We start from the raw sequence: 24,176 nt of genomic DNA on the forward strand, positions 1-24,176 counted from the left end.
TTCTTCACATGAACCTGACAATTATAAATGCTACACCTTAATAAATGTTTGGGCTTGGTCTTTACCATTTGAGCTTATAATACAATACATTGGCTTCATTTGTATTTGGAAGTATTTATTATTTTTGTTCCAAAAGTCATTCTTCATTTGCCAATATGAAAATGTGACTATCATGAAAGGCATAGTCTTATAATTTGTAATTTGTATAAAATAGAACTCCAAGTGCATTAAAAAGATTTAACTACATTTATAACTCCTTTGGCCATTTTTCTACATTTCTTTTGTAATTCATTCATGATGATATATGTAGAGACCACCTTTGAGACCATTTTTGGATGATTTTTATCACCTTTTAACTAATTATGGAGTTGTATATTAATGTGATTGGAGTAAGCTGTTAGTGAAATTCTTCTTTTCCTTTAGTTTTGTCTCATTGTTATACCTATTATGTAAAAGTTTAATGTGCATGTTGTAAATAATGTTACATGAATGTCATAGGTTCATTATTGTGAATTTTATCTTTTCCTTTAATAAGAAAGTATGGATTTAAACTTTTCTACATTATTCTGATGTGCATGCATTACAAAGGAAAGTTTTGTGAATCTATTACTAATTTTTTGGAGGGTTTCAAGTGTTAAAGTTTATCTGAATGTCATCATTTCAAACTCTAGGTGTAATCATCATAGTTTTACTTTCATTTTCCATTATCTTTCTATCCCTTTCCTTGATAAAATTTATGAGTTTTAGTGAAACATATGATAGGAACTGACCTAGAAATCGAAGGATTCACTTCATTTGCATGTACCACATAGAAGTGATTCCCATCTTATACCAGAATTACTAAACTCATTCAATTCAATATCAGGTGCAAATAATGTCACTTAAAAAATATTATGTACCCTCAATATGATAAGATAGTGTGACTCCAATATTGGATGATAGTGTACCTTCAACATGAAATGAAAGTGTGAATTCAACTTGAGAAATAATAGACAATGTATCAACATCTTCACAATTCAGTTGTCTTTTTGAGCATAAAAGTCTTATTTGTTCTCTTTATCTTTCTAATTCTAATTCCATCTTTCTTTCCATTGATGGTTTATTTAGCTCATCCAAAGAAAATTCTTCATTAATGGAATACAATGTTTTAATTCACAAAAATAGTGTCATTATATCCCTTTTATTTTCTAAATCCTTCTTATGCTCTTTTCATGTTTGATTTTTTTGTTCTTTTTTTCCTTGACATGATGATAATTTCTACATATCAAATCATTCAAATGTAATAATTACCATTTAAATAGGTAATACAAATTGACATATTACAATTTCAATATATTGCAACATATCAAATTAGGAAAGAAAATACTCTTTACTCACATTTTCCATTTAAAAAAGATAAGACTTACCTCAATTGATCAATTTGGATGATGAATGGTTGACTTTCCAACTGAAATGTGGATTAATACTTTAGAAAATGGTTTAAAATGATAGAAATTTATTTGTTGAGACCTTTTACACCATGAATAGTGAGTTTCTATTTGATATCTAGTGTATAAAATATAGAAAGTGGGTCCTCTTGATAATACACGACCTTTATTACTTTTTTTTTTTTGAATAGTGTGATCACACTATAGCACAATCGCTCTATAGTGACATCACACTCTAGAGTGATCACACTATGTGAAACCAAAAATTTCTCTCCCTTCCTCTCTCTTATTCTAGTCCCTTCTCTCCCTCCCTCCCATACTCTCTCTCTCTCTCTCTCTCTCTCTCTCTCTCTCTCTCTCTCTCTCTCTCTCTCTATTTATCTCCCTCTCTCTCGCCCCACTCTCTATGTTAGTATTGTAAAATTATTAAGTATTTGTAGTTAATTATTTGGAGATTTAAGTGAATAAAAGAAAAAAATGTAGTATCAAAGTTTTATTATATTTTATATTATAAGAATAGTCTCAATGATAGTCTTATAAATGATAGTCCTGTCAATGATAGTCTATCGAATGTTACAAACTTTTTTGTTTCATTAGGTTAATTAATGAGAAAAGAAGAAAGAAAAGTTATTTGTTGAAAATATTATATGAAACTCTTGAAAAATCTTATCTTCTTTTTAATGTGACAGCAATAAATTAATGACATCAACACCATCACCATACTCACATACTACACCTTCCCTTATCATCATGATTTCCTTAACCCTAAAATTGTAATCTCATTCTTCAACTGTTCCATACACCATCCAAAAATCAGGTTCCTTATCTTTGCTTACCTCTTCTTCATCCTCTTCTTTTTCTTCTTTAGATTTCTCACTAGCCTTCTCTATAAATGATACTTGTGCCTCTAATCCCACCATATTCATTACTCATATCCTTTTATGTGCCTTTTGTTCTCTTTTTAACTTTCAAATACCATCTTATTGTATTTGTTTGATCTAATTATCTATAATTTATTTTATCTCTCTTATAATATTTACCTCATTTCTTCCTCCTTCTATGAATCCTCTCTCTGTAAATAAATCCCCAATGGACTCTCTCTCTCTCTCTCTCTCTCTCTCTCTCTCTCTCTCTCTCTCTCTCTCTCTCTCTCTCTCTCTCTCTCTCTCACCCCCCCCCCCCCCCCACCACCACCACCACCCCTAGCTTCATATTTCTCTTGCCTCACTTAGGTCTCTCCTCTCTACCTAGTGTTTTGGCAATCAATCAATAAGTTATCTCCTAAATCTCAACCAAGCACAACTAATGCAAAAAATAAAAATAAAAAAAAATCTTAACTAGGCCCCTTCATGGATTGCTTCCTTTGACACTATCTACATAGTCAAGATCTTATAATATTGGTAACAATATGATATAAAAAATCAAACACAATCCTCAAATTTGTAAGGGTGCTAGTTGACCCAAATTGTATTTAGTAAAAGTACACATCCATACCACAGTAGAGGAAAACCAAACCTATTTTGGCCAAATCTAATTTCGCCATCATAACCCAACTTTCTTCATAAAACAAAATTACCATTTTATAGATCCCAAAGTCTAGATCGTCATCATATTTAAATTTCATAGTGTTTTTATTACTTATAATTTATCATAGATTCAAAATATTACAATTATGTATTTTAACAATTGAGATAATGCTACTTCAAAATAGGTTAAACATAGTAAATCATATTAAAAATAAATAAATTTATATCTAAAGAACATAATCATCTTCAAGAATATGTCTTTTTTTAAAAAAAAGGTATCGATTTGATGGGAAATTTTTTATAGAAGAAAAAAACCATTAATATTTGATAAGTTTGACTTTGAGTAATTATAACAAAGAAAATCTACATCAAAATCAATATTTATCTTGTTTTGTAGTAGCTATAGGTGTAATCTATTACGTATTTTGAAATCAAAGATTTATTTTTTATTTGCATATACTAATTTGATAGGAACTACACCCCATATTTTCAACAATTAAAAAATACCCAAATTCTTGCTCAATTTGTTTTAAAAAAAACTGTAAGCAAAAACTTAATACAATTTTACACATTTCATGTGTTTATATCATCTTCAAATTCAAAACAAAAATATCAGTTGTGTACATCATTAAAGTTAAACAATTTGTGTACTATCGACCTTTTCCTTTATAAAAGTGTGACACAACTTTGTACATTTACCGCATTCAACGTTCTTGATCTTAGAAATGAGGTATGTAATAAGATAAATTCTTCAACTTGACATTGTGACATTCATGTAAAAATGGATCCTACTTAGAAAATCATTAAACAAGAAACATTTTAAAGGTCTACAATCAACATAAACTACACAAATTTATTTGGATTGTCTCCAAACAATAACTCATCTAAAACACCCTCACTACACCTACTCCTTTACTTTTCTGACCCAAAGGCTTAAAATTTTTCTTCCACATAGTATCTATCCATCTTAATAACTTTATACATAATAGGAACTTCTATTATCTTAATTGTTGAAACTTTGGGATATTATACCTTCACATTTTAGTGACTAATCAAAACCTTTATAGTGAAAAAATATTAACATCCTTTAAACCATGAGCCAATCCTTCTCTACATCTCACTTTTGTAAGGATTTACAACAACTTAACTATCCAACTCATGGGGATCCAATATTGGTTAATAAATTTAAACTATCACTATACTATTTGTAAGGTTTCTAAGCAATAGTGTTGCTACACATTAAAATTATGGTTAGGATCTACATCTTCCAATCACATCCCATACATTATTTTTTAAATCACAATCATACTATGATACATAATAACAATAAAAAGATACCAATAAGAAAATTCCATCATCCTTCAATTTCCAACTTACTAATTTTCTCACTATTTAAACTTTTACTAGAAACAATTGCTTTACAATAGGAACAAATTCTTTCTACAAGGAAGACCACATACTCAATCAAGGATGATAATGCCCTTCAATTTAATGATTAGTTGGCCCTAAAAAATGGTAAACAATTTCATTTTAAATGAAAGCTTCCTTAGTCTAACCATCCTTTCTTTTGGGATGGTTTAATAGTATTCATGTAAATAGATATTCTAAATAACTCAAATTCATTTACACGCAATCACAAAAAGTACATTCAAACTCCTTACAAACTTATTCAATACCATGAACTATTTTTCATGTACAAACATATGAAAAGTTAAATAAATTATTATATTAAACTATCACAAATAGTGATAACTTAGAGGAAAATCTACCTAGGGCTTCCATTAAGTTTCTTTAGGCGGAGCCATTTGGTCTAAAACCAATACCATTTGAAATATAAATGAAAAAAATTCTTAATTCCATGGTTTCAAATATTTTGAACTTTTATTTTGGATCAATGATTAATTTTATCATCAACACAAAAACATACAAAAGAATGTCAAAAATAAGAATTTTATTAGAATTCTTCTTTCCAATTAAACTTGCTTTGTATCCCTTGACGCAATAATGATGTCTATGCACAATGCCTCTACTAAATTTATTTTTCAAACTATCAAATAAACATAATAAAATAATTTATAATAAAAAATATTGGAATGGCCTTACTTTGGTCATGTTACATTGAATTCGACGAAAATGGTCACTCTTGCATCATTGAGACAAAACACTTGTTGAAGGTTTTGAAAATGGGTTAGAAACTTAAGTAGGCTTAACCTTGGAGGAAACTCCATAGTTAAGAGTTCTTGAGTTGGAACAATAAAAGGATGAACCACATTTTTTAAAATCTTGATGCTTTGCCCATGTGAGGAACTCTTAGATTCAATGCATGGTAAGTGTTGTAATCATTTACAAAATAGATGATATCTTGTAAACCACTACTCATGAAATATGGTTCAATGTTCTTGATTTCAAAACTAAAGAGTTGATTATTGATATTAATAACTTATCAATGGATGAGATATATGGGCCCTCAAATAAATAGTTGGTAACGGACAACACTTTCCAAAGGTTTAACAAATGTGATAGAAACCTAAGTGGGTTTAATCTTAGAGTAAACTTTATGGTTAAACATACTTAAACTAGAGAAATATTGGAATCAATAACCTTCCATGAAATCTTAATGATTCACCCCCGTGTGATGTAGGACCATCTTGGGTGTAAGGGGAATCTTACATCAACAAAAAATATTCAATTATTTTTTAAGTAATAGTTTTTTAGTGTAGAGTTGTTATTTGTAGAAACTTAATATTTTTATTAAGTTGGTCATTTGAGCTCAGAATGTTCTGATTTCAAAAGTGTAGGTTTTTCTTTGATATATTATATTTCCAACAAACTTTCATTACAATACCATTGACATTGGTGAAGTTATTAAAAAATTTTGGTACAAAATATTTGAACTCAAATTTGAAGGCTTTATAGGCTCTAAAACAAGGCCGAACCCTAGCTAACAATGTTCACATGATCAAGTTGTTGGAGTTCAACATGTGTCATTTTAAAAAGGTGGTTATCATAATGAACCTGGGCTATAACCAAATAGTTATGGTCTTCTGATATTGGGCTTCCTAAAAATATTAAAATTAAATTATTTGGATTGAATCTAACGTAATAAAACATGAAAAAAAAAAAAAGGGTTGGGGCTAAATGTATAGAACTTTCTTGCATGTCAACAAATTTCCCATGTAAAGAATTCCTATAGGGTTGTCTATGGTAGCTCTGGGTGGTTGATGGTGGCTCTAGCTTACTAAATGTTGTATTAAAAATGTCCATGTGGCTTTAGATGTATTTCTAAAAAAATTAATTTCATTATTTTGGAGATAATAAGAAGCTCATTTTTTGTTCTTGTAAGATGTTGTTGTTTCTCTATTTCTATTATGTATTTGTGGTATTAAGGGGGGAAGTCTTCATTAGCATGGACATCACAAAGATATCATGAGTTCCTAAAATTCTAGTACTTTCTCATGAGATGGGTTCTTGTGAACCACAATTCATAAAACATGAGCCAAAGATTTTTATTTGAAAACAACAGAATCTTGATGGCAATATCACCATTTGACTACCTATGCATAATATCTCTTACTTATCAATTGAGGATTTTAAAGGACTCCATAAATATTGTTTCATAAGACACAAGAGATGGTGAAGCTTTTGCATTTGAGATAGTAAGTTAAGTGAGATCAAACTTTGAGAAAACTCCCTGGTTAATCTCTCTTAAGTTAGAGTAATATATTAAGATGGATTACTTTTCACGAGAGCTTGATGATTCACTCCTATAAATAACACCTAAATACAATGATTGATGACTATTTCATCCATTTTAATAAAAAAAGATACATCCCTGTGAACCATTTTTTATGAAACATGGATCAATGAATCTAACTCAAAAGCTATACAATTAAATACCCATACCCATATCACACAACTGCCCAACTCATAATATCTCCAATTCTAAATATATATATATACATTCAAAGCAGAATGGTACAGAAGAGGGTAGAACTCATAGCTATGCAATCTTCATTTATATTTTTAATAATTAGTACTAACAGATCAAACTTTTACATAATGTGTCTAAAATTATTTCAAAAATAACTAAGTGGAAATGAATATGTGCTCTCCACTTCCATAATAATGGAAGCCATGTGTACTACATTTTTTCTCTATTGAATTTATAACTCCCTTTACTAACTTCTTATCATATGGCTGAAATGGTAGATGCATGCAGAAGTTTTTTCAATATTGAATTTATAATTTTCTTCACTATCTTTGTATTGTATGGCTGAAATGGTAGCTGCGTGCATTTGTACTTTTATTTACTGAACTTATAACTCCATCGACTTTGTATCATATGGCTGAAAATATTCCCTACCTAAATTTTGTGTAGCTTTTATTTAAACATTCAGTAATGGTGATTTATTAACCGAATATTACAAGCTACACATTTATTCATGGGATCTCAGACTTTTCTATAAGAAAATTCTTGTTTATTTTCTCCCTATTTATGGACTTGTTGACAAATGATGATTTTTCCCTCACAAGTATAGGTAAAAATAAAGCTTATTTACTTGACAACAATTGTAACTATATGTTAATTATGAGCTAGAAATCATGATCCATTAAGAAAGATCAATTATTTTGAACTTCAATTCTATTTTGATTTGTTCTAATTTGATTGTACAAATAAATTGTAATTGTGAAATAAGCCTTGACATGACCAAAATAAGTGGAGTGATCAAAGTACGGTAAGAGTCTAATTTATAATTGATCTCTAATTTCTCAGTAATACAAAACTCTCTATAAATGAGACATACTGTAATCAACTTTTATGAGCAATCAATAAAATATCCTTTCTTCATTGTAGAGTATCTTTTCTTATTGTGTTAATTTGTTACTTTTATTCTTTCTTTTGGTATGGGAGCATGTTAGATCCAAAGTTATGTTGAAGTTTGTAACTTGTTGCAATGGAAAAAAATAGAAGAAAAACAAAATATTCGGGCCTAGCTAGAGCATTTGAGATATATTTTAGTTGGTAATGGGAATAATTTTTTCAATAAAAATGTGAAATATAGCTGAAGAAAGGAGATTATAATTTTGGTATCTCATAGTTTTTTGTCTTTCTTAATTGATTGTGAAGTATTTTTTTTGAATAAGCATCTAGGATGAGGCAAAATAGAAGATTGTTTGAAACTAGATAAAGGGAGATAAAAAAATTGTAGAGGGGAATGGAAGTTGTCATTTGATAAGAGAATGTCATTGTTTAACATTCATGGATTGTATTTAAATTTTGGTAAGTAATAGGGTAGGAGAGCCCAATAAAGTTTAGATCCCCCAAGCACCAGTAGTGTGGATCAATGGGAGCTTACTCAAAAAAAGTAACAGTAACAATAGAAACACAAAACAAAATAGAAGTAATACACACACAAAAAAGAAAAAAATGGCTTTGTTCAATAAAAGAGACTATTCTATTTTAACTAACAAATGAAACTAATTTTTATTTTATTTTAGAAAATCTATACATTATGCATTACATAAAGGAAATATATATCATCTATCATTTCCTACAAGAACCACTCTCTTAATTCCTATAATTAATAAACTTGAGGTTCTTGATTTATATGATGGTTAATGGAAAAGTTAATAGGTCATAACAACAATCTTCCTTATTTCATACAATGTAACAAAATGTTGCATGATACCCTCTTATTATGAAATCATATGAATCTAAAAGAATATTTTGATAAACTATTTATAATAACTTACCAATAAACATGCATTGATATAAGACAAACAACTATGCATGATAAGCTCTAGTTTAAACTATTTGTTAACTTAAACAATAATGGTGGCTGGAGCTAGAACGAGTGCTGGAGGGGGAATTGATTTGTCAAGAAAATGATCACATGCATCAATATTTATACTCCCCCTTGATGTGAGGAGGGATACCATTTGATCTCAAAGTGCTAAAAAATGATATTTTACAATTGCCTTTGTGAACATATCTACTATTTTCTTTTTTGTGTTAATATACTTCAATTCAACCATCTTTTTCTACACCAAACGTCTAATGAAATGTTGTTTCAAATAAAAGTTTTTTGTCCTACTATGACGAACTAGATGATTGGCCATTTTAATTGCACTAATGTTGTCAGAAAACATCATAGTAGGTTGAATCTGTATCTCACCAATTTCTTCAAGATTTTTTTCGAGCCATAAAGCTTGCAAACAAACTAAAGTGACTTCAACATATTATGCTTTAGTAAAATAAATAGAAACCATACTTTTCTTCTTTGAACTCCATGTGATTAAACCAAAACTACCTCCCCAATCTAAATCACTCAAACCAACAAGATTGCATTTGTTAGAGGAGTTATAATGGACACCAAAATCTATGTTTCCTTTCACATACCTCAATATCCTCTTGTCTTCCTTCATATGTTTGTATGATGGATTCGACATATACCTTGAAACTGATGAAGCTAAATAGACAATATCAGGCCTTGTGTGGGTTAGAAACATCAAACTCTCAACAATGCTTCTATATAATATCTCATCAACAATTTTAGTGCCATTATCTGTACACAATATAAATCCATGAGTAATTGGAGTGGAAAGAGGTTACAATCAGCCATATCAAGATTCTTCAACATATCCTTTGTATACTTTGATTGGCAAATTGAAATTTCATCTTTTGCTTGATAGACCACCATACCAAGAAAATACATCATGAGATGAAAATCTTTCATCTAAAATTCATTCATTATAGAAACTTTGAATTCATTTTTTTTATCTTTGAACAATTACCCATATATAAAAAATCATCAACATACAAACTCACAATGAGAATATCATTACCTTCCTTTTTTTTAGTAAAGGTTAGGTTCACTATTACTTCTTTGGAAGCCATTTTGATGATAATATCCATCAATCCTTGCATACCATGCTTGTGGTGCTTTTTTGAGGCCATACAAGGCCTTTAATTTATAGACATGATCTTCCTTGCCTTGAACTTCAAAACCTTGTGGCTATCCCACATATACTTCCTCTTCTATGTACCCATTAAAAAAGGAACTTTCCACATCCACATGATGAATACTCCATTCATTTTTATTTACAAGAGAGATTATCATCCTAATAGTTTCTTTCCTTGTACTACTAGTGCAATCATTTCTTCAGAACCAATGCCATACTTTTGAGTGAAATCATTAGCAAAAAATCTTGCCTTGTACCTTTCAACACTTCCATCATTTTTATACTTGATCTTATAGACCTATTTTGTGTCAAACTTCTTCTTCTCATGTGTAATCTCTATAAGCTCCCATGTCTCATTCCTATGAATGGAATCCATCTCTTCATTCATTGCTTGCGTCCAAACCTCATTAGTACAGGCATCTTCAAAACATGTTGGTTCAAAATAAGCTTTAGCAAGTAATGTAAAATTTATTGTCTCTCCTGTTGGATCATCTTCATGTGCTTTATTTTGACACCTCTAATAAATATCACTTAATCATCTGACCTTTCATGTAGAACTTGGACATGAGAATGGACTTTCAATTGAAATTGATGAGGGGCTGATTGGTGAGCTTTGAGATATAAAAAATCACATCTCTTGAAGAAAAAATCTTATTTATAATAAGATTGAATAATTCGTAAGCTTTTCTTTCCTTACTATAACCCACAAAAATTCTAACTTTTGTTTGTTCTTGTCAGGTACTTGAACATTAGCCAAACAACCAAAAACTTTAAAATTATTTACATTAGGCTTTCTCTCATACCATGCTTCATATGGAGCCATATTATCCAAGGCACTTGTAGGACTCCTATTTAGATAATAGATTGATGTAGAAACTTCATCTACCTAGTAGGAACTTCTCAAACCCTTGGTTTGTAACATGCTCCTTTTTATTTCTACCACAGTATGGTTCTTCATTTTAGCCACTCCATTTTGTTGAGGTGTCTAGGTAGTTTTGAGTTGTCTCTTGATCCCATTCATCTCACAAAAATTCTAAAAATATTTGGAGTAGTGTTCTCCTCCATGGTATATTCTCAAACATCTAATTGTGTTCCCTTTCTTAGTCTTGACATTGGCTTCAAACCTCTTGAATGTATCAAGGGTTGCATCCTTGGTCTTCAAAGAACTCACCAAACACATGTGAGTAATCATCAATCAAAGTAATAAAATATAATGACCTACCCAAGCTTTGTGTTTGCATAAGACCATAAACATCTAAATGAATAAGTTGAAGTGGATGATTGGCCATCCATGCATTGAATTTTAGAAACTATTCCCTTTCATTCTTCCCTTTTGCACATCCTTCAAAAATATGTTTATGCTCTTCAACCTTAGGAAATCCAAGAACCAAGGCATGTGAAGTTAGAAGCTTCAAACGATGAAATTCATATGGCCATACCTAAGATGCCATAACCAAATTTTATCCTCATATGCCATATTAGCAAGCTTATTGTCATTTTCACCATTCCTCAAAGGAATCATCCTATTGTTAGTAATAGGAACAACTATAATCACCTTTCTTCCCTAATTCTTAACATAGATAGTACATTTCATATTCTCAAATGCAACTCTATGACTCTTCTCACATACCTGCCCAACACTTTTCATACCTTCATTTGTTTGAATATCTATGACTCATTTGGTACAATCTCCATAGTATTGTTATTACCAAGAGTAATATTGGATCTAAAACCATCATCAAGGTTTGAAAAAATCCCTTATTACCATATATGTGATCAGAGCACCTAGAATCCAAATACCAAAGATCAGTCACTTTATTTTTGGCTTTTCCATAACACAAAAGTAAATTACCCAAGCAAGGATCCTCATCTTGTTGAGCATAACTGGCATTATTATTACCTGATTTCAATCTACACTCTTTCTCAAAATGTTCATCCTTATTGCAACGATAGCATTGAACGTCCCTTTTATCAAATCTGCCTCTAACTCTTCCTCCTTGAGCACCTCTTCTTCCTCTAGTTCCTCTTGAATAATCTGGATTTGACCCCTTCCTAAGATTTTATTGTTGTTGTTGCTACTACTAGCACCATAATTCTTTGAAATTTGTAACTGGGAAGGAAAATCCAACTCATTAATGCTAGTAGAAGTGTCCCTGATTCCATCTTCATGTAACATGAGAGATTCAACCAGCTCATCATACTCCAAGGTGACAAAATATTTAGTTTCATCTATAATAATTTCTACAATATTCTATCTTGTGGTTAGAGATTTCATTACCTTCTATATCACATGATCTTAGCTCATAGTTTCACCTAAAGTGGCCATTTTATGAACCACATACTTGACTCTTAGAAAAAAATGTCCCACGTTCTCAGTTTTTTTCAACTTCAAATTCTCATATTCTCTTTTCAATGTTTGTAGTTTCACAACCTTGATTTGGTCATTGCCATGGTAAGTATCTTTTAAAGTCTTCTAGGCCTCCATTGTTGTCTATGCATCAATGATTCTAGGAAACAAGATCTTTTCAAGAGTCATCTAAATGTTAAATAAAGCCATTGCATTCTTCATCTTAGCTTCCTACTTTAATCTCCTTTCAATAGCTTGGATATCATGCCAATTCTCAGGCTCCTCATATCTAGATTCAACGATCTCCCAAAAATGATTTCCAATAAAAAATTTCTTCATCATAATTGACCAATATTGGTAATCAACTCCATCAAACTCTAGAATTTTAAAATTATTTACCATACTGACATTTCCAAGAACCTTATGCTCTGACACCAAATGAAAAAAATTCACAAAAACAACACAAAATAAAATCAAAGTAATATACAAAACAAAGAGAAAAAGAGAGGATATGTTCAATAGCATAGGCTTCTCTATTTTAACAGAGAAATGAAATTATTTTTAATTTTATTTAAAAAAATTTACAAATTATGTATTACGTAAGGGAAATATATATATTCTAAATTTTCCTACAAGAACTTTGTTAGCCAAAACTCCCTCCTACCTAAAAACTCAAATTCAAATGATAATTTTCTTAATGGTCACCTAAGTTTTTAATTTAGCATTGGCTATATTTCATATTATGCCTTAGAATGTTTTAAGTCATGACCGTGCAATTTGCACAGTCACAGTTTGTTGAGCACTAACCATGGCGAAGATGGCGAGGGTCTGACTGCCTTTTTCTTGCCTGATCACATGATTATGTTAACATACTATGGTCTAAGCTATGATGGTGTAGAAAGGAAAAATCTTCAATGCTTCAAAGACATATCTTGCACCGTTACATCATCCAAATCTACGGCTAGTGCATGATTATCGCAAATCAAGAAATGGTTAAGGTTTGAGTTGCAATCAAGTGATTTCCCTTGTTTCACTCAGTCACAAAGGTCAGAAAGAAGCCTCAAATTAAGGTGGTGATGGTGTGGATATAGTTAGATTTCAACCTTTGCAAGGTTGTGACAGTTAATGAAGCTTGATAAGAGTAGATTGCGAGGTAGTCATGATTAGTGGATCGAGGTTTTGCAAGCAGTAACTATTATTGAAGGAAGGTGGTGGCGAGGTTGCAATCACAGATGGTCAAACACAAGGCATATAGTTGAATGGTTGACAAAGTGGCATAATGGTAAGAAATGTTGGGTCCACATGGAAAAACTTGATGGCTAAATCTAGTTAACCAAATAACATGACTAAATTTGGAAAGAATAATGATAGTAGAAGCAACTCCTTGATGATGAACAAAATCTTTTTGATCTCCTGCAACCACCTTTATCATTCCTGAGGTTTGATAAATGCAAAGAGATGCTCTACCACCACTTGTTGATCCATCCATTTGGGTCAAAATTGATGACCACCATTCTTGAGCTATAAGAGCATTGTTTGTTGAAGAAGTGATCTTCTCATGTATGGATTCATGTTGTGATTACATCTTTCCAGTTTTACAATGATTATTCTTTGTAGATTTGATTGTAGTGGTTGAATATTGTCTTACAATAGAAGTTATCTAAGTTATCCTTGCAGTATAAAAGAAAATGTTGTACTCTTTTTTGGGGTCAGATCTTCTCTATTTCTCTGGTATTGCCTTCGCATGCTACTAAAAATTCCCTTTTTCCTCTGAGTTATATGAAATTTTGTCTTACCTCTTTCAATTGTTGATGTACTATGCAAACTTTTCTTGCCTCTGTTCGATGCAGTATGAATATGGATAATCTACATTCTATATCTCTCTTGGACTGTGAATGATAAGAAGTGAAGAAATTTTTCCTTATCACTCATGTGGTTGTCTAATCTATATGTGGTTAATAGATTAAAACAAGTCTAAATCTATATATTTGTGGATTGTCATTATAATGGTACTATGCATGTACATGCAGAGTTTGGTCTAAACACCCTATTTTGGTGCATCACCTCTTTAGAATAGATTAGGTAGTTTATTTCATGCATTCTTTCTCACTTTTCTCTTCAAGAATAGTTTAAGTGCATCCTAATAGTAGAGGAAGTCGGCCTTCTCTAGAGACACAACCTTATAGTAGATTACTTAGTTTAATTCATGTATTCTTTCTCCCTTTTCTCTTCAAGAATAGTTTAAGTGCATCCTAATAGTAGAGGAAGTCAGCCTTCTCTAGAGACACAACCTCATAGTTCAAGTCCCACAACTTGGAGGTTGTTTCCATGTTTCACAAGGTTTTCCTTAGGTAAAACTTTGGACAAGGGTGGAAGCTTTTGTGACAACAATTTTTGGCATGCCTGGTGGGACAATATATTAAAATATTTAAAGTTCACTAGCATCAAGAAGAAATTCCATGTTCATGTTGAGGAGATAGTATTGCCTTCAGTATAAAGCCTTCAAGAGGCCCATTGTTTAGAAGTACTTGGCGACTCTAAGCTTCAAGCATAATTTAGTTTCCAGACCAAAGTTGTCATGATTCATGCCCAAGAGACACATAAGGAAATCTTCTAGAGGTAATTTCCAATATCAAGAGCTTTCTCTTTCTAATATAAGAAGAAAGGTTAGAGTATCTCTATCACTAGTTAGGAGTGTGATAGTAACATATACCCGTGCAAGCTCTATCTCCACTCCTATTGTTAGCTCTCAGCCTAGAATACCATCTACTCATATCAACATAACATTGTCTTACATGGCTAGAGCTCATGCTTTTTCTACCTTCAATGGTAGGAACTCCCTTCTATTAGCCTAAAAGCATGACATACTAGTATCAACTCTCAAGAGTATATCGAGTTTACTAGTGAAATTTCCATCTCCCCTATTGAGCATATTCAGGAGGTGTCTAACATATGCAATATTCATAGTATTACCAAGGATGATGTACCAGTCAAGCTTCTGGTCTCATCCTTGAAAGGAAAGACACTACAATAATATGGAGGGTTGCCTCATAACTCTATTATTAATTGGGATGGGTTAAGGGAAGCCCTATGAAAGCATTTTGAGGACAAAAGTGACCACCTGTCACTTGTAGAATAGCTGAAAACTATCAAGAGGCCACGCCATGAATGTATGAATGATTTCAATTATAGATTTTAGAAGACATGGGATAGAATATCTACTGCAGTGCAACCCTCTTTAGGTAATTTATTCTTGTATTATCTTAGAACCTTCAATAGTGATATTTCTACCACTCTGCAATCTATGGGAGGGGACACTTTACCAAATGCTTATGAGGTTTCCATAAGGGCTGAAAATATTTTAATATAGGGAGGGAAGTTAGCTCCAAGGCCCCATATGCCTTTTTTTCCCAACTTGCCCAATCATTAGCCTACTATATCCCCTATTCATGTTTCCTCTATAAGTTAGCCTCTTGCTATAGTCCCAATAGCTGCTACATCCTCTAATGGAGTTGATAGGATTGAGGCCATGATGTAGACACTGATGCAAAATGTAGATAGGAGGATGCTAGATCAAGAAAAGAAGATGGAGGACAATAGTTCCATAATAAAAAAGATGGGAAATGAGTTGGTGAACACGAAGAGGCAACAAGCTTAGAATAATAAGCCTTTCCAACTGTAGAGTCAAGGTCCCATTCATGGTAGACCTCCAAACTAGAGTCATGTCCCCTACAATTAGAATAGACATATTGACCCCCAGTCTTTAAGCATCAACCTAAATAGGGCTTTAGTCCCTTGGAATAACCTTGCCCTAGATCAAGATTTCTACCCTTCTTGTAACTACTCCTATGGATACTACATGTTTTAGAAAGTAGAATCTTACTTGGCTTTAACTATATTAGAGTGAGCAATTTCCCAACAACACAATGCTATTCAATCTGCCGATACTTTTGAACATGATGATTGTTCTTTCATGAACTACCTAGTGGAAGAGCACAATAATGTAAACCAGGATTCATGTGCTTACAATAAAAAGAGAAAGAGAAGAGTCATGGAAGAGGTTTCTCCTGAACCTCTTAATCAAACTTTCACATCAAGTGCCATGCCATATGTACAAGCAATTTCCCAGCAACACAATACAAATCAGCCTACCAATGCCCCTTAGTAGAAAAAATAGAGTGAAAGAAAAGATAATGTGAATAACCTGCAGATTTTCCCACCTCAAACTTCTACTTCTAAGGGTCCTACTAGAACATCTAATGCCTCTTTTAGTATGGTAGATCAAATGAGGGAGACCAACGTGAACATTTCTATGTGGGATGCTATAACTATTGTACCATCACAAAGGAGGCTACTATAGAAAGGGTTGGAAAATATTGAACTCAAAGATCAGTTGCCTAACATGGAGAATGCCATGAGTTTGGTACAACCATCAAAGGAGATAGAAATAAGAAAAAAGGTTAGACCTCCTCCATTTTATGTTTCCCTAATTGCATGATTGATTCATAGGCTAGTAGTTTAGTAATGTCAAAATGTGTTGCTAATAGCTTAGAAATGAAATATGAACCCATTGTTAAGGATGTGTTGTAGTTAGATGGTAGTATTGTCAAGACTATGGGAATCCTTAGAAATGTTGAAATGGCCTTACATGCATGTTTGATTTGCACTATAGTTTAGGATATATCTGTTGCTAAGGTTAAGCCACACTTTTCCATTTGTCTTTCAAGAGACTTTAATGCTCAAATAGGTGGTTACATATCTTTTGATTGGTCATATATGTTTTTTAGAACTAGATATGGAACCAAGGCTTCAATAAGAGCAGAGCCATTAGCCCTCCATCATATTGATCCCTACACTCCTAATCTTGTCAATATTAATTGTACCATCATAGAAATAGATTAACATGATATAACAAATGAGCTTGCCACTTCTTTAACTGATACACCTTATTTCATCTTGGATGAGTGGGCTAATGCTTATTAGTTTGATCCTATATTAGAAACCTTAGAGATAGGCTTGGGCACTTATTGTATATAAAAAGAGGATGCTTTTTTCCCTAATTTGATGAAAACCAAGGAAGATACAAGTGGGATATAAAGTATGTATATAGATGGATCAAGAAATAAAAATGGATCAGAGGCTAGTGTAATGTTGGTTTCTCCTGCACTAGAAAGGTACTACTTCTCATTTAGGCTTCAATTTAGTTGTACTAATAATGTGGCTGAGTATAAGGCATTGATTTAGGGTCATTTACTTGCTCAAAAAATAGGAATCCAAGAATTAGGTGTGTATGGGGATAGTGAGCTGGTGATCAATCAGGTGAAGAATCAAAATGTTACTAAGAACAGTTTTCTCAAGTCTTATAAACATAGAGTGTGGGATTTTCTTGAAGGTTTCAATGCATTTAATCTTCAAGGTATCCCTAGAAGAGGAAATAGACATGTTGATAGACTTGCTGCAGTGGGTGCATCTTATGATGTCCCAAGGAGCCTTGAAGATGAGAAGAAGCAGAAGATTAAAGTGCTGGTCAGACCCGTTGTCCCTAATAATGATATCCATTGGTAGGTTTTTGAGTTTAATGCACAAATTGTGAGTTTCTTGCATAATGAAGTAGATTTCTTAGATAGAAATTAGTTGAGATTGCATGACCAATATGATGATCAAATCACCAACCTCAACTCCAAAAAATTTCCTAAGGGTCTCATTACCCTAGAGAGTGTCTTCAACCATGATGACCAAGCAAGGGATAGAGGGATGAATCTAGCTACAAATAAAGGAGACCATATGCCAATAACAATTGTTGATGGAGGGATGTTAAGAATAAGGAAGGTATGTTCTAAAGTTGAGCAAGAAAATTTTGTTCATCTATGTCAAGAATTTAATGATATATTTGCTTGGACATATGATGATTTAAAGGGTTTTGACCCTAGCTTGTTTCAACACACTATAGATCTAATGGATAATGTCAAGCCTATTAGGAAAAATTAGAGGCCATTAAACCCCAAGATTGAGCCCCTAATGAGAAATGATTTGTCCAAATTAACTGAGGCCAATATTATTTTCCCTATCAAGCACTCCTCTTGGGTGGCAAAACTTATCCCTATTAGGAAAAAGAAATGAGAAATTAGACTATGTGTATATTTTAGGGATCTTAACCAAGCCTCCCTTAAGGATCATCATCCTCTCCCTTCCATGGAATAGATATTATCTAAAGTTAGTGGTTCAGAGAGATTCTCCTTCTTGGATGGATTTTGATGTTATAATAAGAAGCTGACAGATATAAAACTAGTTTCACTACCAAATGGGACACCCACACCTATAGCAAAATGCCTTTTGGACCATCAAATGCAGCTGCTACATTTCAAAAAGAAATGAATATGGCCTTCAAAAATATGATTGAGAGGTTTGTGTTAGTCTACCTTGATAATATCATAGTACATTCAAAGGATGTAGTAGAACATTTTGGTCATCTCAAACAAGTGTTTATAAGATGTAGACAGTACAAAGTATCTTTGAGTCCAAGAAAGCATCTTTTTCACTAACCAAGGGAAATTATTAGGAAATATTTTATCTAAGGATAGTTACTATTGATCCAGAGAGAACAAAGGAAATAGTTGCTCTTTCTCTTCTTAGTCACAAGAAAGGTCTACAAAATTTTATTGGTAGAATAAATTTCATGAGAAGATTTATTCCTAACCTAGCTACCATGGTGAAACCTCTTAAAGATATGCTAAAAAAGAATATGACCTTCTCATGGTCCGAGGAAGGGAAATCAAGCTTTGAAGAGATCAAAGTAGCCATAGCTTCAACTCCTACTCTCATTAATTCAAATTTTGATAAGGATTTCATTCTTTACACCTTAGGAGGTGAGTCAAGTATTTCTATTGTATTGACTCAACTAAATGGTAAAAATGATGAGGAACCTATTACTTTCTTCAGTGAAGGACTCAAAGAGTATGAAAATAAGTATCACTATGTAGAAAAGTAGGCCCTTGCAATCATAAGAGCCTTGAAGAAATTTAGACACTTGCTGTCTCATAAAAAAATTCATTTGTTGGTTCCTCATGCAAGTGTTAATGATTTCTTGTTCAAAAAAGACATTAGTAAAAAAAGAGATGGTTGGATCATGAAGGTAATGGAGTATGATGTGGATATTTAGATTACCAAACTGATAAGGGGGAAGGGATTTCACAAACAAATGATCTCATCTCATGAGCCTGATGAAGATTTTTTCTTGGTCTTGGTAGAACATCGAGAGGCAAGAAATGACAATCCAAGGATTTTGATAGATGATATGAAGACTGTCTGAGTTGGGAATGGATATCCTCAAGGGTTCGATAAATCTAAAAGATGACAACTTAGACTATAGTCTATTCCTTATGCTATAGTTGATGGTGTTCTTTTTAGGAGAGACCTCAATGGAGCCCTGCTAAGATGTATTGATGTAGATCAAGCAGAGAGGATCATTAAAGAGATTCATGATGGTCCTGATGGTGGCCACTTTTCAGCAAGAACCACTATAATGAAGATCATGAGAACCAGTCACTACTGGCCATCCTTGTTCCATGACTACCATAGACTATTAGAATTACAATGGGAAAGGTAAACTTATGAGAGGGGTGTGTGTCAATGTTTTATGGGTTCATGTTTTAACTGTTGATTCACTCCCCACCCCACCTCTTAGAAGTTAACCTTTCATATTGTAATTCCAACACTTCGTATCAGAGCCTAGTTCTCTAAAAGAGAAGCTTTCCAACTTTGAGGAAAGATCTTGAAATGGAAGTCTACAAGTTTGGAAAGACTATTGAGAACCAGGAGATTGAAATACATCTTATACTACAAGAACTAAATGAAATAAGAGAAGCTTTAAAGAATTCATTGAAGAGAAGGAAATAAATTTCTATTGAAGATAATGACAGACATTATAAAGATATAAACACTACTATGTTATTTGTAGATAGAGACTCAAATGAATTTGATGTAGCAGTTGTAGATCTAATGGAAAATAAAAAGATCTGAGCTGAGGAAATAAAAAATCTGAAGTTAGAGAAAGAATCACATGCCATAATTTTATGTGAGATAATTGAATAGAAGAAGAAAGATATGGATGACAAAGACATGATTGAAGAAGATAAAAGAGTTTTGGCCAACAGACTAGAAGAGACATCATCAAAACTAACCAAGATTTCCAACATGCAATTGGATACCCTACATCAAATGATGAATGCCAACTATAAACTAAATGTCAAGGACATTGAGATAACTACATTGAAGTTGTAGAATGAACAATTGTAGAATGACCTAAAGAGAGAAAATGATTTTTTTGAAAGTTTCAACAAACCAAATGAAGCCATCAAATACTTTGAGCAATTACTAAAATCCACTAGATCTACCAATGATACATCTGGACTGGGATACACAAGTACTGAAGAAGGAGAGTCATCTAAAAGTGTTGAAGAAAGGAACAACAAAGGGAAGAACTCCAAACCTACTTGTCATAATTGTGGTAAGAAATGACATATTGCTAATGTATGCAGGAGCAAGAATACTAATCAGAATGGTAAGCCTAAGAGCATGGTTCATTGTCACAAGTGCAACAAGAAAGGTCATTAGGCACATGAATGTAGAACTAGGGCCATGAACACACAAAGATTTGAATGTTATTGCTACAAATATCATAAGTATGGACATAAAGCTTTTGAATGTAGATCCAAATCCATGTGGTCATCAAACAAGGAAGCAAAGGTAAGGAACAATGGCAACTCTTACAATTGAGATTACAATATAAGATATAGCTATCATTATTGTCAAGAATATGAACATGTTCTTGAGAATTGTATTAGAAAACACTTCAGTGCTAACTAAAATAGGTGGTTGAGTCAAACCACATGCTTTAGTTGTTTGAAGACTAGTCACATTAGTAAGTATTGTCAAACTAGGTCAAAGGCAACAAGTTGTGAATTTGATAAAGGAAAAGGTAAGGTAGCTATTTAAAATGTTAGAAATGAAATAAACAAGATATGGAAAAAGAAATATGATTGCAACACATCAAATGGAGAAGGGATCACTTCACCCAATGGGTCAAGTGATCACACCTCATCAAACTAGGCAATCAAGAGGTATGTGGGACTGATATCTAAAATGTTATATCATACATCATTTCTAAATGAGATAGTACTGAAAATGCTACATTAGCATGAATAAAGATGCAAGATGCTGTTGAAAATTCAAGTTAAATCTTTTAAGTTTTTCATGTTGTTGCCGAACATGAAATGTTTCCAATGGATATTGAGTGGGATGCTAGTTGATGTTGAGCTAGCAGTCTAGCTAGTTGATGTTGAACTCATAGTAGTAATCAAGTGATGGAAATAATAGAAGATGCTAAGTTATCCTAAAACTGGTTGATGCTGAGCTTACAACTATGTAAGAACTCAACATTAAATGCAAGGTTTTTGAAGGGTATATGAGCAATTTCTACTTATTTTTCATTATTTTGAATTTGAGCAAGAGAAAGCAGAGAAGAAGGTGATTCAAAAATTTTTTCTAGGAATTTGCAAAGATTTCAATGATGATCTCACACAAACATACATATCTTACAAGGTACTTATCATAAGCTAAGCTACATGGTTTACTTTTGCATAAACCCTAGTTGAATAGAATGGTATCTAGCTTGAAAAATGTAGAAACAAAAGAGGTTTTGAATGTCTAGCTTGTCAGTAACAAAGTGAAACAACCTATATTTAAGGGCATTCCTAACATCACCTACAAACAAGATCCATCTGGTGCTCTATCAATGATCCCACCCAATGTTATTATGGTTCAAGATGTTAGGAAATGTTATAATGGAAAAATTGGTAGCATTGGAGACTTAGAAATTAGAGAAGCTTATGATAGATTATGTGAAAATGGTGGTCTGAAAGAAGAGTATAAAATTTTTGAGAGAAAGGGTTTAACCTGTGTTGGTGTTTTAAAATGACCTAAAACTACTAAGCAACAAAATGCTTAATACAAAGATGACAGTACTTATACAATCTAAACACTAGCCAATTCTTGTTAACAATTGCATGTGCAAAGCATTGTGCCCAACTTCAACAAAACCAAGAGTGGTTTTCTAATCTTCTGGCTCTGCAAAACTAGGGTGGGTATACGCAAGGATGATTCAAGACTGGGAAAACTATATGAGGATTATTTTTAGTTTCATTCTGATTCTCATCTCAAATCCTCAAATACGTACACAATTCTTGATAAGTTGATAAACACATCCCATATAATAGATATGGCCAAAAATTCTTCTATAGATCTGCAAGTGCTCTCAGTAAAAGTGGCTAACTGAAGCTAAAATATTCCATGCAGACAAGTACTGGCCAACTTTTAAGATCTACAGGAAATAAAAGTAAAATTGATTTAATTTTGCATTTTTGACAACCATTTGTGATATATACCTCTTTCAGATGGATCAAATTTGATCAGTTCCTAATCCATTGGGGCATAGAGTCTACTCCAAACCTACTTGCCATAATTGTGGTAAGAAATGACATATTGCTAATGTATGCAGGAGCAAGAATACTAATCAGAATGCTAAGCCTAAGAGCATGGTTCATTGTCACAAGTGCAACAAGCAAGGTCATTAGGCACATGAATGTAGAACTAGGGCCATGAACACACAAAGATTTGAATTTTATTGCTACAACTATCATAAGTATGGATATAAATCTTTTGAATGTAGATCCAAATCCATGTGGTCATCAAACAAGGAAGCAAAGGTAAGGAATAATGGCAACTCTTATAATTGAGATTACAATATAAGATATAGCTATCATTATTGTCAAGAATATGAACATGTTCCTGAGAATTGTATTATAAAAAACTTCAGTGGTAACTAAAAAATGTGGTTGAGTCAAACCACATGCTTTAATTGTATGAAGGCTGGTCACATTAGTAAGTATTGTCCAACTAGGTCAAAGGCACCAAGTTGTGAATTTGACAAAGGAAAAGGTAAGGTAGTTGTTTAAAATGTTAGAAATGAAATGAACAAGATATGGAAAAAGAAATATGATTGCAACACATCAAATGGAGAAGGGATCACTTCACCCAATGGGTCAAGTGATCACACCTCATCAAACTAGGCAATCAAGAGGTATGTGGGACTGATATCTAAAATGTTATATCATACATCATTTCTAAACAAGATACTAAAAATACTACATTAGCATGAATAAAGATGCAAGATGCTGTTGAAAATTCAAGTTAAATCTTTTAAGTTTTTCATGTTGTTGCTGAGCATGAAATTTTTCCAATGGATGTTGAGTGGGATGCAAGTTGATGTTGAGCTAGCAGTCTGGCTAGTTGATGCTAAACTCATAGTAGTCATCGAGTGATGGAAATAATACAAGATGCTGAGTTATCCTAAAATTGGTTGATGATGAGCTTGCAACTATGTAAGAACTCAACATTAAATGCAAGGTTTTCAAAGGGTATATGAGCGATTTCTACTTATTTTTCATTATTTTGAATTTGAGCGAGAGAAAGCAGAGTAGAAGGTGATTCAAAAATTTGTTCTAGGAATTTGCAAAGATTTCAACGATGATCTCACACAAACATACATATCTTACAAGGTACTTATCATAAGATAAGCTACATGGTTTACTTTTTCATAAACCCTAGTTGAACAGAATGGCATCTAGCTCGAAAAATGTAGAAGGGAAAGATGTTTTGAATGTCTAGCTTGTCAGTAATGAAGTGAAACAACCTATATTTAAGGGCATTCCTGACATCACCTACAAAAAAGATCCATCTGGTGCTCTATCAATGATCCCACGCAATGTTATTATGGTTCAAGATGTTAGGAAATGTTATAATGGAAAAATTGGTAGCATTGGAGACTTATAAATTAGAGAAGCTTATGATAGATTA

This window comes from Cupressus sempervirens, chromosome 7 (assembly GCF_028749045.1).
Source record: "Cupressus sempervirens isolate cs-2001-9-10 chromosome 7, ASM2874904v1, whole genome shotgun sequence".
Lineage (NCBI taxonomy): Eukaryota > Viridiplantae > Streptophyta > Pinopsida > Cupressales > Cupressaceae > Cupressus > Cupressus sempervirens.